General features: G+C 44.3%; 1 long non-coding RNA gene across 5 annotated transcripts in view; it reads right to left on the bottom strand.

Moving 5' to 3' along the window:
- LOC125782258 (uncharacterized) overlaps window positions 1-19,508 on the bottom strand; it is a 39,424-nt gene that overhangs the window by 1,920 nt on the left and 17,996 nt on the right. The window contains exons 2-3 of one of the 5 annotated variants that reach the window (XR_007424873.1): window positions 11,444-11,638; window positions 11,009-11,117 (exon numbers count right to left, since the gene is read on the bottom strand). This is a non-coding gene — a long non-coding RNA (uncharacterized LOC125782258). Of the gene's footprint in view, window positions 1-189; window positions 2,466-3,380; window positions 3,438-11,008; window positions 11,118-11,443; window positions 11,639-11,702; window positions 12,292-14,749; window positions 14,807-19,508 lie in introns of those variants that run through there. The other 4 variants (XR_007424876.1, XR_007424875.1, XR_007424874.1 and 1 more) reach the window with 4 other exon arrangements.

Raw genomic sequence — 19,508 nt, 5'->3', positions numbered from 1 at the left:
CAACCACCCCAGATACCATAGCAACACCTTAGCAACCACCTAGCAACACCTAGCAACAACCTAGCAACCACCTAGCAACACCTTAGCAACCACCCTGGATACCATAGCAACATCTTAGCAACCACCTAGGAACACGTTAGCAACCACCTAGCAACATCTTAGCAACCAACCCGGATACCATAGCAACACCTTAGCAACAACCTAGCAACACCCTAGCAACCACCTAGCAACCACCTGGTATATGTTAGCAATTGCCTAGCAACCAGTTAGCAACAGCTTAGCAACCACCTGGAAAACATTAGCAACCGCCTAGCAACACATTAGCAATCAAAAGTTTAACCAAAAGTTTTACGATTTCAGCATTTAAACAAGCGTTTTTAGATTTCAGCGTTTAATCAAACGTTTTTAGATTTCAGCGTTTAATCAAGCGTTTTTAGATTTCAGCGTTTAATCAAATGTTTTTAGATTTCAGTGTTTAACCAGACGTTTTTACATTTCAGCGTTTAATCAAACATTTTTAGATTTCAGCGTTTAATCAAACGTTTTTAGATTTCAGCGTTTAACCAAACGTTTTTAGATTTCAGCGTTTAACCAAACGTTTTTAGATGTCAGCGTTTAATCAAACGTTTTTAGATTTCAGCGTTTAATCAGACGTTTTTAGATTTCAGCGTTTAACCAAACGTTTTTAGATTTCAGCGTTTAACCAAACGTTTTTAGATTTCAGCGTTTAATCAAATGTTTTTAGATTTCAGCGTTTAACCAAATGTTTTTAGATTTCAGCGTTTAACCAAATGTTTTTAGATTTCAGCGTTTTTAGCATTTAGCGTTTAGCCAAAAGTTAACAGCATATCAATGACTCTTCACACTCTTCAGACGGAAAAAGCTTAGCAACCATTTTAACTTTTTAACGTTATTAGCGTTCTTTTCCAAGCCAACTTAAAGTTCGTTCACGAACTTTACTTTTTCTAGTTATTATTATTATTCTTCCCCACTTTTGTTAAACGCATCTCCTCCTAGGGCTTTCAACGTAGAATCACGAAATTTTCAGGGATCGTGGGACCTATAGTGAATTACGTTGCTTGTGCTTTTTGGAGCGATATATCGTACGGTTTTCGTAAAAACTTCGTAAACGTACGTCATTTTTTCCATAGACAATGAACTAGAAGATTTTTGAACGGCTGTGAACGTCACAATTTTTGAGATATGAAGACGAAATTCGGATGGTCTATAGAACTTAGTGAGTTCTTTCCGAAAATATGCTTTACGAAACGATACGTCGTACGGATTTCGTACAAATGTCGTACGAAGTTGCCCCATAGAAATGAATGGGGGGCCCAGAGTTCCATCTCACACACGAGCAGCTCTGCGCACGGAACCCCTTCTCTCCCCTGCTCCTCCAGTACTGTGAGTGTATGGAGGAGCTGCTGTATGGAGCAGCTATCAGTCAAAAGTTTGGACACCCCGGCACCCCAGCCAGGGCTTTGCAACCACCTATTAACTGCTTAGCAACCACCTTAGCAACCACCTGGAAAACGTTAGCAACTGCCTAGCAACACCTTAGCAACACCTTAGCAACCACCTGGAATACGTTAGCAACTGCCTAGCAACCAGTTTGCTACACCTTAGCAACCACCTGGAAAACGTTAGCAACAGCCTAGCAACAACTTAGCAACTGCCTAGCAACCACCTGGAAAATGTTAGCAACTGCCTAGCAACCACTTAGCAACCACCTGGAAAACGTTAGCAACTGCCTAGCAACCACTTAGCAACTGCCTAGCAACCACTTGGAAAACGTTAGCAACTGCCTAGCAACCACTTAGCAACTGCCTAGCAACCACCTGGAATACATTAGCAACTGCCTAGCAACCACTTAGCAACCACCTGGAAAACATTAGCAACTGCCTAGCAACCACTGGGCAACCACCTGGAAAACGTTAGCAACTGCCTAGCAACCACTTGGAAAACGTTAGCAACTGCCTAGCAACCACTTAGCAACTGCCTAGCAACCACCTGGAAAACGTTAGCAACTGCCTAGCAACCACTTAGCAACCACCTGGAAAACGTTAGCAACTGCCTAGCAACCACTTAGTAACTGCCTAGCAACCACTTGGAAAACGTTAGCAACTGCCTAGCAACCACTTAGCAACTGCCTAGCAACCACCTGGAATACATTAGCAACTGCCTAGCAACCACTTAGCAACCACCTGGAAAACGTTAGCAACTGCCTAGCAACCACTGGGCAACCACCTGGAGAACGTGAGCAACTGCCTAGCAACCACTTAGCAACTGCCTAGCAACCACCTGGAATACGTTAGCAACTGCCTAGCAACCACTTAGCAACCACCTGGAAAATGTTAGCAACTGCCTAGCAACAACTTAGCAACTGCCTAGCAACCACCTGGAAAATGTTAGCAACTGCCTAGCAACCACTTAGCAACCACCTGGAAAACGTTAGCAACTGCCTAGCAACCACTTAGCAACCACCTGGAAAACGTTAGCAACTGCCTAGCAACCACTTAGCAACTGCCTAGCAACCACTTGGAAAACGTTAGCAACTGCCTAGCAACCACTTAGCAACTGCCTAGCAACCACCTGGAATACGTTAGCAACTGCCTAGCAACCACTTAGCAACCACCTGGAAAACGTTAGCAACTGCCTAGCAACCACTGAGCAACCACCTGGAAAACGTTAGCAACTGCCTAGCAACCACTTAGCAACTGCCTAGCAACCACCTGGAATACGTTAGCAACTGCCTAGCAACCACTTAGCAACCACCTGGAAAACGTTAGCAACTGCCTAGCAACAACTTAGCAACTGCCTAGCAACCACCTGGAAAACGTTAGCAACTGCCTAGCAACCACTTAGCAACTACCTGGAAAACGTTAGCAACTGCCTAGCAACCACTTAGCAACTGCCTAGCAACCACTTGGAAAACGTTAGCAACTGCCTAGCAACCACTTAGCAACTGCCTAGCAACCACCTGGAAAACGTTAGCAACTGCCTAGCAACCACTTATCAACCACCTGGAAAACGTTAGCAACTGCCTAGCAACCACTTAGCAACACCTTAACAACCACTAGGAAAACGTTAGCAACTGCCTAGCAACCACTTAGCAACCACTTTAGAAATGATAGCAACTGCCTAGCAACCACCTAGCAACACCTTAGCAACCACCCCGGATACCATAGCAACACCTTAGCAACCACCTAGCAACAAGTTATCAACCACCTAGCAACCACCTAGCAACATCTTAGCAACCACCCCGCATACCATAGCAACACCCTAGCAACAACCTAGCAACCACCTAGCAACACCTTAGGAACCACCTGTAATATGTTAGCAACTGCCTAGCAACCAGTTAGCAACAGCTTAGCAACCACCTGGAAAACATTAGCAACTGCCTAGCAACAGCTTAGCAACCACTTCAGAAATGATAGCAACTGCCTAGCATCAAATTGGCAATCAAAAGATTAACCAGAAGTTTTACGATTTCAGCATTTAAACAAACGTTTTTAGATTTCAGCGTTTAACTAAACGTTTTTAGATTTCAGCGTTTAACCAAACGTTTTTAGATTTCAGCGTTTAACCAAGCGTTTTTAGATTTCAGCGTTTAACCAAACGTTTTTAGATTTCAGAGTTTAACCAAACATTTTTAGATTTCGGCGTTTTTGGCATTTAGCGTTTAGCCAAAAGTTAACAGCATATCCACGACTCTTCACACTCTTCAGACAGAAACAGCTTAGCAACCATTTTAACTTTTTAACGTTATTAGCGTTCTTTTCCAAGCCAACTTAAAGTTCGTTCACGAACTTTGCCTTTTCTAGTTATTATTATTATTCTTCCTCACTTTTGTTAAACGCTACTCCTCCTAGGGCTTTTAACGTAGAATCACGAAACTTTCAGGGATCGTGGGACCTATAGTGAATTACGTTGCTTGTGCTTTTTGGAGCGATATATCGTACGGTTTTCGTAAAAACTTCGTAAACGTACGCCCTTTTTTCCATAGACAATGAACTAGAAGAATTTTGAATGGCTGTGAACGTCACAATTTTTGAGGTACGAAGACGAAATTCGGATGGTCTATAGAACTTAGTGAGTTCTTTCCGAAAATATGCTTTACGAAACGATATGTCGTACGGTTTTCGTACAATTATCGTACGAAGTTTCCCCATAGAAATGAATGGGGGGCCCAGAGTTCCATCTCGCACACGAGCAGCTCTGCGCACGGAACCCCTTCTCTCCCCTGCTCCTCCAGTACTGTGAGTGTATGGAGGAGCTGCTGTATGGAGCAGCTATCAGTCAAAAGTTTGGACACCCCGGCACCCCAGCCAGGGCTTTGCAACCACCTATTAACTGCTTAGCAACCACCTTAGCAACCACCTGGAAAACGTTAGCAACTGCCTAGCAACCACTTAGCAACAACTTAGCAACCACCTGGAAAACGTTAGCAACTGCCTAGCAACCAGTTAGCAACACCTTAGCAACCACTAGGAAAACGTTAGAAACTGCCTAGCAACAGCTTAGCAACCACTTTAGAAATGAAAGCAACTGCCTAGCAACCACTTAGCAACCACTTAGCAACCACGTTAAAAACGATAGCAACTGCCTAGCAACCACTTAGCAACACCTTAACAACCACTAGGAAAACATTAGCAACTGCTTAGCAACCACTTTAGAACTTATAGCAACTGCCTAGCAACCACTTAGCAACCACCTGGAATACGTTAGCAACTGCCTAGCAACCAGTTTGCTACACCTTAGCAACCACCTGGAAAACGTTATCAACTGCATAGCAACCACTTAGCAACCACTCTAGAAATGATAGCAACTGCCTAGCAACCAAATAGCAACAGCTTAGCAACCACCTGAAAAAAGTTAGCAACTGCCTAGCAACCACTTAGCAATCATGTGGAATATGTTAGCAACTGCCTAGCAACCACTTAGCAACCAATTTAGAAATGATAGTAAGTGCGTAGCAACCACTTAGCAACACCTTAGCAACCAACTGGAAAACGTTAGCAACTGCCTAGCAACAGCTTAGCAACCACTTTAGAAATGACAGCAACTGCCTAGCAACCACTTAGTAACCACGTGGAATATGTTAGCAACTGCCTAGCAACCACTTTAGAAATTATAGAAACTGCCTAGCAACCACTAAGCAACCACTTAGCAACCACATGGAAAACGTTAGCAACTGCCTAGCAACCACTTTAGAAACACCTTAGCAACCGCATAGCAACCACCTATCAACACCTTAGCAACCACCCCAGATACAATAGCAACACCTTAGCAACCACCTAGCAACCACCTAGCAACACCTTAGCAACCACCCTGGATACCATAGCAACACCCTAGCAACCACCTAGCAACACCTTAGCAACCACCCTGGATACCATAGCAACACCTTAGCAACCGCATAGCAACACCTTAGCAACCACCTAGCAACCACCTAGCAACACCTTAGCAACCACCCCGGATACCATAGCAACACCTTAGCAACCGCATAGCAACACCTTAGCAATCACCTAGCAACCAACTAGCAACACCTTAGCAACCACCCCAGATACCATAGCAACACCTTAGCAACCACCTAGCAAGACCCTAGCAACCACCTAGCAATACATTAGCAACCACCCTGGATACCATAGCAACACCTTAGCAACCACCTAGCAACACATTAGCAACCACCTAGCAACATCTTAGCAACCACCCCGGATACCATAGCAACATCTTAGCAACAACCTAGCAACACCATAGCAACCACCTAGCATCCACCTGGTATATGTTAGCAATTGCCTAGCAACCAGTTAGCAACAGCTTAGCAACCACCTGGAAAACATTAGCAACTGCCTAGCAACAGCTTAGCAACCACTTCAGAAATGATAGCAACCGCCTAGCAACACATTAGCAATCAAACGTTTAACCAAACGTTTTACGATTTCAGCATTTAAACAAGCGTTTTTAGATTTCAGCGTTTAACCAAACATTTTTAGATTTCAGCGTTTAATCAAACGTTTATAGATTTCAGCGTTTAACCAAATGTTTTTAGATTTCAGCGTTTAACCAAACGTTTTTAGATTTCAACGTTTAATCAAATGTTTTTAGATTTCAGCGTTTAATCAAACGTTTTTAGATTTCAGCGTTTAACCAAATGTTTTTAGATTTTAGCGTTTAACCAAACGTTTTTAGATTTTAGCGTTTTTGGCATTTAGCATTTAGCCAAACGTTAACAGCATATCAATGACTCTTCACACTCTTCAGACGGAAAAAGCTTAGCAACCATTTTAACTTTTTAATGTTATTAGTGTTCTTTTCCAAGCCAACTTAAAGTTCGTTCACGAACTTTACCTTTTCTAGTTAAGTTGGCTTGGAAAAGCCAACTTACTGTTCTTCGTAATCTTCTTATTATTATTATTATTATTATTATTATTCCGCGCTCAAATTTCTATACGCATCTCCTCCTAGGGCTTTTGACGTAGAATCACGAAATTTTGCAGTATCGTAGGACCTATACCCGAATAGGTTGCTTGTGCTTTTTTAAGCGATACATCGTACGGTTTTCGTAAAAACTTCGTAAACGTACGCTTTTTTTTCCCATAGGAAATGAATGGGGGACAACTTTGAACGTTTGTGTAGGTAACAATTTTTGACATACAAAGACAAAAATCGGACGGTCTATAGAACTTACCGCGTTCTTTCCGAAAATTTTAACGTTTCGACGATATGTCGTACGGTTTTCGTACAAATGTCGTACGAAGTTTTCCCATTGAAATGAATGGGGGGCCCAGAGTTCCATCTCACACACGAGCAGCTCTGCGCACGGAACCCCTTCTCTCCCCTGCTCCTCCAGTACTGTGAGTGTATGGAGGAGCTGCTGTATGGAGCAGTTATCAGTCAAAAGTTTGGACACCCCGGCACCACAGCCAGGGCTTAGCAACCACCTAATAACTGCTTAGCAACCACCTTAGCAACCACCTGGAAAACCTTAGCAACTGCCTAGCAACCACTTAGCAACACCTTAGCAACCACCTGGAAAACGTTAGCAACTGCCTAGCAACCACTTAGCAACTGCCTAGCAACCACTTGGAAAACGTTAGCAACTGCCTAGCAACCACTTAGCAACTGCCTAGCAACCACCTGGAAAACGTTAGCAACTGCCTAGCAACCACTTAGCAACCACCGGGAAAACGTTAGCAACTGCCTAGCAACCACTTAGCAACTGCCTAGCAACCACTTGGAAAACGTTAGCAACTGCCTAGCAACCACTTAGCAAATGCCTAGCAACCACCTGGAAAACGTTAGCAACTGCCTAGCAACCACTTAGCAACCACCTGGAAAACGTTAGCAACTGCCTAGCAACCACTGAGCAACCACCTGGAAAACATTAGCAACTGCCTAGCAACCACTTAGCAACTGCCTAGCAACCACCTGGAAAACGTTAGCAACTGCCTAGCAACCACTTAGCAACCACCTGGAAAACGTTAGCAACTGCCTAGCAACCACTTAGCAACTGCCTAGCAACCACTTGGAAAACGTTAGCAACTGCCTAGCAACCACTTAGCAACTGCCTAGCAACCACCTGGAAAACGTTAGCAACTGCCTAGCAACCACTTAGCAACCACCTGGATAACGTTAGCAACTGCCTAGCAACCGCTTAGCAACTGCCTAGCAACCACTTGGAAAACGTTAGCAACTGCCTAGCAACCACTTAGCAACTGCCTAGCAACCACCTGGAATACGTTAGCAACTGCCTAGCAACCACTTAGCAACCACCTGGAAATCGTTAGCAACTGCCTAGCAACCACTGAGCAACCACCTGGAAAACGTTAGCAACTGCCTAGCAACCACTTAGCAACTGCCTAGCAACCACCTGGAATACGTTAGCAACTGCCTAGCAACCACTTAGCAACCACCTGGAAAACGTTAGCAACTGCCTAGCAACAACTTAGCAACTGCCTTGCAACCACCTGGAAAATGTTAGCAACTGCCTAGCAACCACTTAGCAACCACCTGGAAAACGTTAGCAACTGCCTAGCAACCACTTAGCAACTGCCTAGCAACCACTTGGAAAACGTTAGCAACTGCCTAGCAACCACTTAGCAACCACCTGGAAAACGTTAGCAACTGCCTAGCAACCACTTAGCAACTGCCTAGCAACCACTTGGAAAACGTTAGCAACTGCCTAGCAACCACTTAGCAACTGCCTAGCAACCACCTGGAATACGTTAGCAATTGCCTAGCAACCACTTAGCAACCACCTGGAAAACGTTAGCAACTGCCTAGCAACCACTGAGCAACCACCTGGAAAACGTTAGCAACTGCCTAGCAACCACTTAGCAACTGCCTAGCAACCACCTGGAATACGTTAGCAACTGCCTAGCAACCACTTAGCAACCACCTGGAAAACGTTAGCAACTGCCTAGCAACAACTTAGCAACTGCCTAGCAACCACCTGGAAAACGTTAGCAACTGCCTAGCAACCACTTAGCAACCACCTGGAAAACGTTAGCAACTGCCTAGCAACCACTTGGCAACTGCCTAGCAACCACTTGGAAAACGTTAGCAACTGCCTAGCAACCACTTAGCAACTGCCTAGCAACCACCTGGAAAACGTTAGCAACTGCCTAGCAACCACTTAGCAACCACCTGGAAAACGTTAGCAACTGCCTAGCAACCACTTGGCAACTGCCTAGCAACCACTTGGAAAACGTTAGCAACTGCCTAGCAACCACTTAGCAACTGCCTAGCAACCACCTGGAAAACGTTAGCAACTGCATAGCAACCACTTAGCAACCACCTGGGAAACGTTAGCAACTGCCTAGCAACCACTCAGCAACACCTTAACAACCACCTGGAAAACGTTAGCAACTGCCTAGCAACCACTTAGCAACCACCTGGAAAACGTTAGCAACTGCCTAGCAACCACTTAGCAGCTGCCTAGCAACCACCTGGAATATGTTAGCAACTACCTAGCAACCACTTAGCAACCACCTGGAAAATGTTAGCAACTGCCTAGCAACCACTTAGCAACTGCCTAGCAACACCTTAGCAACCACCCTGGATACCATAGCAACACCTTAGCAACCACCCTGGATACCATAGCAACACCTTAGCAACCACCTAGCAACTCCTTAGCAACCACCCTGGATACCATAGCAACACCTTAGCAACCACCTAGCAACACCTCAGCAACCACCCCAGATACTATAGCAACACCTTAGCAACCACCTGGAAAGTTTTTAGATTTCAGCATGTAACCAAAAGTTTTAGATTTCAGCACTTAACCAAAATTTTTTAGATTTCAACATTTAACCAAAAGTTTTTAGATTTCAGCATTTAACCAAAAGTTTCGAGATTTCAACATAAAAACAAACGTTTTAAGATTTCAGCGTTTAACCAAAAGTTTTTAGATTTCAGCTGTTAAACAAACGTTTTAAGATTTCAGTGTTTAACCAAAAGTTTTTGGATTTCAGCATCTTACAAAACATTTCTAGATGTAAGCAATTAACCAAAGGTTTTAGATTTCAGCATTTAACCAAACGTTTTTAGATTACAGCGTTTTTGGTATTTAGCTTTTAGCCAAAAGTTAACAGCATAGCAACGACTCTTCACACTCTTCAGACAGAAACAGCTTTTTAAGTTTCTGTCAACCATTTTAACTTTTCAACGTTATTAGCGCTCTTTTCCAAGCCAACTTAAAGTTCGTTCACGAACTTTGCCTTTTCTAGTTATTATTATTATTCTATTCGCAAAATTTAATCACTATCTCCTCCTAGGGCTTTTGACGTAGAACCACGAAATTTTGCAGTATCGTAGGACCTATACCCGAATAGGTTGCTTGTGCTTTTTTAAGCGATACATCGTACGGTTTTCGTAAAAACTTCGTAAACGTACGCATTTTTTTCCCATAGGAATGAATGGGGCCAAATTTTAAACGTCCGTAACTGCCACAATTTTTGAGATACGAACACCAAATTCGGCGAGCTTATAGATCTTATCGAGATCTTTAAACTAATAGTAGGTTGCGAAGTGATACGACGTACGGTTTTCGTACAATTGTCGTACGAAGTTTTCCCATAGAAATGAATGGGGGGCCCAGAGTTCCATCTCACACACGAGCAGCTCTGCGCACGGAACCCCTTCTCTCCCCTGCTCCTCCAGTACTGTGAGTGTATGGAGGAGCTGCTGTATGGAGCAGCTATCAGTCAAAAGTTTGGACACCCCGGCACCCCAGCCAGGTTTTAGCAACCACCTATTAACTGCTTAGCAACCACCTGGAAAACGTTAGCAACTGCCTAGCAACCACTTAGCAACACCTTAGCAACCACCTGGAAAACGTTAGCAACTGCCTAGCAACCACTTAGCAACAACTTAGCAACCACTTTAGAAATTATAGCAACTGCCTAGCAACCAGTTAGCAACCACTTAGCAAACACCTGGAAAACGTTAGCAACTGCCTAGCAACCACTTAGCAACACCTTAACAACCACTAGGAAAACGTTAGCAACCACTTAGCAACCACCTTAGAAACGATAGCAACTGCCTAGCAACCACTTTAGAAATGATAGCAACAGCCTAGCAACCACTTACCAACACCTTAGCAACCATTAGGAAAACGTTAGCAACTGCTTAGCAACCACTTAGCAACCACTTTAGAAATGATAGCAACTGGCTAGCAACCACCTAGCAACACCTTAGCAACCACCTCAGATACCATAGCAACACCTTAGCAACCACCTAGCAACACCTTAGCATCCACCTAGCAACCACCTAGCAACACCTTAGCAACCACCCCAGATACCATAGCAACACCTTAGAAACCACCTAGCAACACCTTAGCAACCACCCTGGATACCATAGCAACACCCTAGCAACCACCTAGCAACACCTTAGCAACCACCTAGCAACACCTTAGCAACCACCCCAGATACCATAGCAACACCTTAGCAACCACCCTGGATACCATAGCAACACCTTAGCAACTGCATAGCAACACCTTAGCAACCACCTAGCAACCAACTAGCAACACCCTAGCAACCACCTAGCAACACCTTAGCAACCACCCCAGATACCATAGCAACACCTTAGCAACCACCTAGCAACACCCTAGCAACCACCTAGCAACCACCTAGCAACACCTTAGCAACCACCCCAGATACCATAGCAACACCCTAGCAACCACCTAGCAACACCTTAGCAACCACCCCAGATACCATGGCAACACCTTAGCAACCACCTAGCAACACCCTAGCAACCACCTAGCAACACCTTAGCAACCACCCAGGATACCATAGCAACACCTTAGCAACCGCATAGCAACACCTTAGCAACCACCTAGCAACCACCTTGCAACACCCTAGCAACCACCTAGCAACACCTTAGCAACCACCCCAGATACCATAGCAACACCTTAGCAACCACCTAGCAACATCCTAGCAACCACCTAGCAACACCTTAGCAACCACCCCAGATATCATAGCAACACCCTAGCAACCACCTAGCAACACCTTAGCAACCACCGCAGATACCATAGCAACACCTTAGCAACCACCTAGCAACACCCTAGCAACCACCTAGCAACCACCTAGCAACACCTTAGCAACCACCCCGGATACCATAGCAACACCTTAGCAACCACCTAGCAACACGTTAGCAACCACCTAGCAACATCTTAGCAACCAACCCGGATACCATAGCAACACCTTAGCAACAACCTAGCAACACCATAGCAACCACCTAGCAACACCTTAGCAACCACCTGTTATATGTTAGCAATTAGCTAGCAACCAGTTAGCAACAGCTTAGCAACCACCTGGAAAACATTAGCAATTGCCTAGCAACAGCTTAGCAACCTTTTCAGAAATGATAGCAACCGCCTAGCAACACATTAGCAATCAAAAGTTTAACCAAAAGTTTTACGATTTCAGCATTTAAACAAGCGTTTTTAGATTTCAGCGTTTAACCAAACGTTTTTAGATTTCAGCGTTTAATCAAACGTTTTTAGATTTCAGCGTTTAACCAAATGTTTTTAGATTTCAGCGTTTAACCAAACGTTTTTAGATTTCAGCGTTTAATCAAACATTTTTAGATTTCAGCGTTTAACCAAATGTTTTTAGATTTCAGCGTTTAACCAAATGTTTTTAGATTTCAGCGTTTTTAGCATTTAGCGTTAACAGCATATCAATGACTCTTCACACTCTTCAGACAGAAAAAGCTTAGCAACCATTTTAACTTTTTAACGTTATTAGCGTTCTTTTCCAAGCCAACTTAAAGTTCGTTCACGAACTTTGCCTTTTCTAGTTCTACTTATTATTATTAAGTTGGCTTGGAAAAGCCAACTTACTGTTCTTCGTAATCTTATTATTATTAAGTTGGCTTGGAAAAGCCAACTTATTGTTCTTCGTAATCTTCTTATTATTATTATTATTCTTCCCCACTTTTGTTAAACGCATCTCCTCCTAGGGCTTTCAACGTAGAATCACGAAATTTTCAGGGATCGTGGGACCTATAGTGAATTACGTTGCTTGTGCTTTTTGGAGCGATATATCGTACGGTTTTCGTAAAAACTTCGTAAACGTACGTCATTTTTTCCATAGACAATGAACTAGAAGATTTTTGAACGGCTGTGAACGTCACAATTTTTGAGATATGAAGACGAAATTCGGATGGTCTATAGAACTTAGTGAGTTCTTTCCGAAAATATGCTTTACGAAACGATACGTCGTACGGATTTCGTACAAATGTCGTACGAAGTTGCCCCATAGAAATGAATGGGGGGCCCAGAGTTCCATCTCACACACGAGCAGCTCTGCGCACGGAACCCCTTCTCTCCCCTGCTCCTCCAGTACTGTGAGTGTATGGAGGAGCTGCTGTATGGAGCAGCTATCAGTCAAAAGTTTGGACACCCCGGCACCCCAGCCAGGGCTTTGCAACCACCTATTAACTGCTTAGCAACCACCTTAGCAACCACCTGGAAAACGTTAGCAACTGCCTAGCAACCACTTAGCAACACCTTAGCAACCACCTGGAATACGTTAGCAACTGCCTAGCAACCAGTTTGCTACACCTTAGCAACCACCTGGAAAACGTTAGCAACAGCCTAGCAACAACTTAGCAACTGCCTAGCAACCACCTGGAAAATGTTAGCAACTGCCTAGCAACCACTTAGCAACCACCTGGAAAACGTTAGCAACTGCCTAGCAACCACTTAGCAACTGCCTAGCAACCACTTGGAAAACGTTAGCAACTGCCTAGCAACCACTTAGCAACTGCCTAGCAACCACCTGGAATACATTAGCAACTGCCTAGCAACCACTTAGCAACCACCTGGAAAACGTTAGCAACTGCCTAGCAACCACTGGGCAACCACCTGGAAAACGTTAGCAACTGCCTAGCAACCACTTGGAAAACGTTAGCAACTGCCTAGCAACCACTTAGCAACTGCCTAGCAACCACCTGGAAAACGTTAGCAACTGCCTAGCAACCACTTAGCAACCACCTGGAAAACGTTAGCAACTGCCTAGCAACCACTTAGTAACTGCCTAGCAACCACTTGGAAAACGTTAGCAACTGCCTAGCAACCACTTAGCAACTGCCTAGCAACCACCTGGAATACATTAGCAACTGCCTAGCAACCACTTAGCAACCACCTGGAAAACGTTAGCAACTGCCTAGCAACCACTGGGCAACCACCTGGAGAACGTGAGCAACTGCCTAGCAACCACTTAGCAACTGCCTAGCAACCACCTGGAATACGTTAGCAACTGCCTAGCAACCACTTAGCAACCACCTGGAAAATGTTAGCAACTGCCTAGCAACAACTTAGCAACTGCCTAGCAACCACCTGGAAAATGTTAGCAACTGCCTAGCAACCACTTAGCAACCACCTGGAAAACGTTAGCAACTGCCTAGCAACCACTTAGCAACCACCTGGAAAACGTTAGCATCTGCCTAGCAACCACCTGGAATACGTTAGCAACTGCCTAGCAACCACTTAGCAACCACCTGGAAAACGTTAGCAACTGCCTAGCAACCACTGAGCAACCACCTGGAAAACGTTAGCAACTGCCTAGCAACCACTTAGCAACTGCCTAGCAACCACCTGGAATACGTTAGCAACTGCCTAGCAACCACTTAGCAACCACCTGGAAAACGTTAGCAACTGCCTAGCAACAACTTAGCAACTGCCTAGCAACCACCTGGAAAACGTTAGCAACTGCCTAGCAACCACTTAGCAACTACCTGGAAAACGTTAGCAACTGCCTAGCAACCACTTAGCAACTGCCTAGCAACCACTTGGAAAACGTTAGCAACTGCCTAGCAACCACTTAGCAACTGCCTAGCAACCACCTGGAAAACGTTAGCAACTGCCTAGCAACCACTTATCAACCACCTGGAAAACGTTAGCAACTGCCTAGCAACCACTTAGCAACACCTTAACAACCACTAGGAAAACGTTAGCAACTGCCTAGCAACCACTTAGCAACCACTTTAGAAATGATAGCAACTGCCTAGCAACCACCTAGCAACACCTTAGCAACCACCCCGGATACCATAGCAACACCTTAGCAACCACCTAGCAACAAGTTATCAACCACCTAGCAACCACCTAGCAACATCTTAGCAACCACCCCGCATACCATAGCAACACCCTAGCAACAACCTAGCAACCACCTAGCAACACCTTAGGAACCACCTGTAATATGTTAGCAACTGCCTAGCAACCAGTTAGCAACAGCTTAGCAACCACCTGGAAAACATTAGCAACTGCCTAGCAACAGCTTAGCAACCACTTCAGAAATGATAGCAACTGCCTAGCATCAAATTGGCAATCAAAAGATTAACCAGAAGTTTTACGATTTCAGCATTTAAACAAACGTTTTTAGATTTCAGCGTTTAACTAAACGTTTTTAGATTTCAGCGTTTAACCAAACGTTTTTAGATTTCAGCGTTTAACCAAGCGTTTTTAGATTTCAGCGTTTAACCAAACGTTTTTAGATTTCAGCGTTTAACCAAACATTTTTAGATTTCGGCGTTTTTGACATTTAGCGTTTAGCCAAAAGTTAACAGCATATCCACGACTCTTCACACTCTTCAGACAGAAACAGCTTAGCAACCATTTTAACTTTTTAACGTTATTAGCGTTCTTTTCCAAGCCAACTTAAAGTTCGTTCACGAACTTTGCCTTTTCTAGTTATTATTATTATTCCGCGCTCAAAATTTAATCACTATCTCCTCCTAGGGCTTTTGACGTAGAACCACGAAATTTTGCAGTATCGTAGGACCTATACCCGAATAGGTTGCTTGTGCTTTTTTAAGCGATACATCGTACGGTTTTCGTAAAAACTTCGTAAACGTACGCTTTTTTTTCCCATAGGAAATGAATGGGGGACAACTTTGAACGACTGTGTAGGTAACAATTTTTGACATACAAAGACAAAAATCGGACGGTCTATAGAACTTACCGCGTTCTTTCCGAAAATTTTAACGTTTCGACGATACGTCGTACGGTTTTCGTACAAATCTCGTACGAAGTTTTCCCATAGAAATGAATGGGGGGCCCAGAGTTCCATCTCACACACGAGCAGCTCTGCGCACGGAACCCCTTCTCTCCCCTGCTCCTCCAGTACTGTGAGTGTATGGAGGAGCTGCTGTATGGAGCAGCTATCAGTCAAAAGTTTGGACACCCCGGCACCCCAGCCAGGGCTTAGCAACCACCTAATAACTGCTTAGCAACCACCTTAGCAACCACCTGGAAAACGTTAGCAACTGCCTAGCAACCACTTAGCAACACCTTGGCAACCACCTGGAAAATGTTAGCAACTGCCTAGCAACCACTGAGCAACCACCTGGAAAACGTTAGCAACTGCCTAGCAACCACTTAGCAACTGCCTAGCAACCACCTGGAATACGTTAGCAACTGCCTAGCAACCACTTAGCAACCACCTGGAAAACGTTAGCAACTGCCTAGCAACAACTTAGCAACTGCCTAGCAACCACCTGGAAAATGTTAGCAACTGCCTAGCAACCACTTAGCAACCACCTGGAAAACGTTAGCAACTGCCTAGCAACCACTTAGCAACTGCCTAGCAACCACTTGGAAAACGTTAGCAACTGCCTAGCAACCGCTTAGCAACTGCCTAGCAACCACCTGGAAAACGTTAGCAACTGCCTAGCAACCACTTAGCAACCACCTGGAAAACGTTAGCAACTGCCTAGCAACCACTTAGCAACTGCCTAGCAACCACTTGGAAAACGTTAGCAACTGCCTAGCAACCACTTAGCAACTGCCTAGCAACCACCTGGAATACGTTAGCAACTGAATAGCAACCACTTAGCAACCACCTGGAAAACGTTAGCAACTGCCTAGCAACCACTGAGCAACCACCTGGAAAACGTTAGCAACTGCCTAGCAACCACTTAGCAACTACCTAGCAACCACCTGGAATACGTTAGCAACTGCCTAGCAACCACTTAGCAACCACCTGGAAAACGTTAGCAACTGCCTAGCAACAACTTAGCAACTGCCTAGCAACCACCTGGAAAACGTTAGCAACTGCCTAGCAACCACTTAGCAACCACCTGGAAAACGTTAGCAACTGCCTAGCAACCACTTAGCAACTGCCTAGCAACCACTTGGAAAACGTTAGCAACTGCCTAGCAACCACTTAGCAACTGCCTAGCAACCACCTGGAAAACGTTAGCAACTGCCTAGCAACCACTTAGTAACCACCTGGAAAACGTTAGCAACTGCCTAGCAACCACTTAGCAGCTGCCTAGCAACCACCTGGAATATGTTAGCAACTACCTAGCAACCACTTAGCAACCACCTGGAAAATGTTAGCAACTGCCTAGCAACCACTTAGCAACTGCCTAGCAACCACTTGGAAAACGTTAGCAACTGCCTAGCAACCACTTAGCAACTGCCTAGCAACCACCTGGAAAACGTTAGCAACTGCCTAGCAACCACTTAGCAACCACCTGGAAAACGTTAGCAACTGCCTAGCAACCACTTAGCAACCACTTTAGAAACGAAAGCAACTGCCTAGCAACCACTTAGCAACACCTTAACAACCATTGGGAAAACGTTAGCAACTGCCTAGCAACCACTTTAGAAATGATAGCAACTGCCTAGCAACCACTTAGCAACACCTTAACAACCACTAGGAAAACGATAGCAACTGCCTAGCAACCACTTAGCAACCACTTTAGAAATGATAGCAACTGCCTAGCAACCACTTAGCAACACCTTAACAACCACTAGGAAAACGATAGCAACTGCCTAGCAACCACTTAGCAACCACTTTAGAAATGATAGCAACAACCTAGCAACACCCTAGCAACCACCTAGCAACACCTTAGCAACCACCTGTTATATGTTAGCAATTGCCTAGCAACCAGTTAGCAACGGCTTAGCAACCACCTGGAAAACATTAGCAATTGCCTAGCAACAGCTTAGCAACCTTTTCAGAAATGATAGCAACCGCCTAGCAACACATTAGCAATCAAAAGTTTAACCAAAAGTTTTACGATTTCAGCATTTAAACAAGCGTTTTTAGATTTCAGCGTTTAACCAAACGTTTTTAGATGTCAGCGTTTAACCAAATGTTTTTAGATTTCAGCGTTTAACCAAACGTTTTTAGATGTCAGCGTTTAATCAAACGTTTTTAGATTTCAGCGTTTAACCAAATGTTTTTAGATTTCATCGTTAAACCAAACGTTTTTAGATTTCAGCGTTTAATCAAACATTTTTAGATTTCAGCGTTTAACCAAATGTTTTTAGATTTCAGCGTTTAACCAAATGTTTTTAGATGTCAGCGTTTTTAGCATTTAGCGTTAACAGCATATCAATGACTCTTCACACTCTTCAGACAGAAAAAGCTTAGCAACCATTTTAACTTTTTAACGTTATTAGCGTTCTTTTCCAAGCCAACTTAAAGTTCGTTCACGAACTTTACCTTTTCTAGTTAAGTTGGCTTGGAAAAGCCAACTTATTGTTCTTCGTAATCTTATTCTACTTATTATTATTATTATTATTCTATTCGCAAAATTTAATCACTATCTCCTCCTAGGGCTTTTAACGTAGAACCACGAAATTTTGCAGTATCGTAGGACCTATACCCGAATAGGTTGCTTGTGCTTTTTTAAGCGATACATCGTACGGTTTTCGTAAAAACTTCGTAAACGTACGCATTTTTTTCCCATAGGAATGAATGGGGCGAAATTTTAAACGTCCGTAACCGCCACAATTTTTGACATACAAATACAAAAATCGGACGGTCTATAGACCTTACCGCGTTCTTTCCGAAAATTTTAACGTTTCGACGATACGTCGTACGGTTTTCGTACAAATGTCGTACGAAGTTTTCCCATTAAAATGAATGGGGGGCCCAGAGTTCCATCTCACACACGAGCAGCTCTGCGCACGGAACCCCTTCTCTCCCCTGCTCCTCCAGTACTGTGAGTGTATGGAGGAGCTGCTGTATGGAGCAGCTATCAGTCAAAAGTTTGGACACCCCGGCACCCCAGCCAGGGCTTAGCAACCACCTAATAACTGCTTAGCAACCACCTTAGCAACCACCTGGAAAACGTTAGCAACTGCCTAGCAACCACTTAGCAACACCTTAGCAACCACCTGGAAAACGTTAGCAACTGCCTAGCAACCACTTAGCAACTGCCTAGCAACCACTTGGAAAACGTTAGCAACTGCCTAGCAACCACTTAGCAACTGCCTAGCAACCACCTGGAAAACGTTAGCAACTGCCTAGCAACCACCTGGAAAACGTTAGCAACTGCCTAGCAACCACTTAGCAACTGCCTAGCAACCACTTGGAAAACGTTAGCAACTGCCTAGCAACCACTTAGCAACTGCCTAGCAACCACCTGGAATATGTTAGCAACTGCCTAGCAACCACTTAGCAACCACCTGGAAAACGTTAGCAACTGCCTAGCAACCACTTAGCAACTGCCTAGCAACCACCTGGAAAACGTTAGCAACTGCCTAGCAACCACTTAGCAACCACCTGGAAAACGTTAGCAACTGCCTAGCAACCACTTAGCAACTGCCTAGCAACCACCTGGAAAACGTTAGCAACTGCCTAGCAACCACTTAGCAACCACCTGGAAAACGTTAGCAACTGCCTAGCAACCACTTAGCAACTGCCTAGCAACCACTTGGAAAACGTTAGCAACTGCCTAGCAACCACCTGGAAAACGTTAGCAACTGCCTAGCAACCACTTAGCAACCACCTGGAAAACGTTAGCAACTGCCTAGCAACCACTTAGCAGCTGCCTAGCAACCACCTGGAATATGTTAGCAACTACCTAGCAACCACTTAGCAACCACCTGGAAAATGTTAGCAACTGCCTAGCAACCACTTAGCAACTGCCTAGCAACCACTTGGAAAACGTTAGCAACTGCCTAGCAAACACTTAGCAACCACCTGGAAAACGTTACCAACTGCCTAGCAACCACTTAGCAACTGCCTAGCAACCACCTGGAAAACGTT

The sequence above is a fragment of the Astyanax mexicanus genome, chromosome 16 (assembly GCF_023375975.1).
Source record: "Astyanax mexicanus isolate ESR-SI-001 chromosome 16, AstMex3_surface, whole genome shotgun sequence".
Lineage (NCBI taxonomy): Eukaryota > Metazoa > Chordata > Actinopteri > Characiformes > Acestrorhamphidae > Astyanax > Astyanax mexicanus.
Note: the sequence above shows the minus strand (reverse complement) of the source record. Positions and strands in the feature narration are given on the sequence as shown.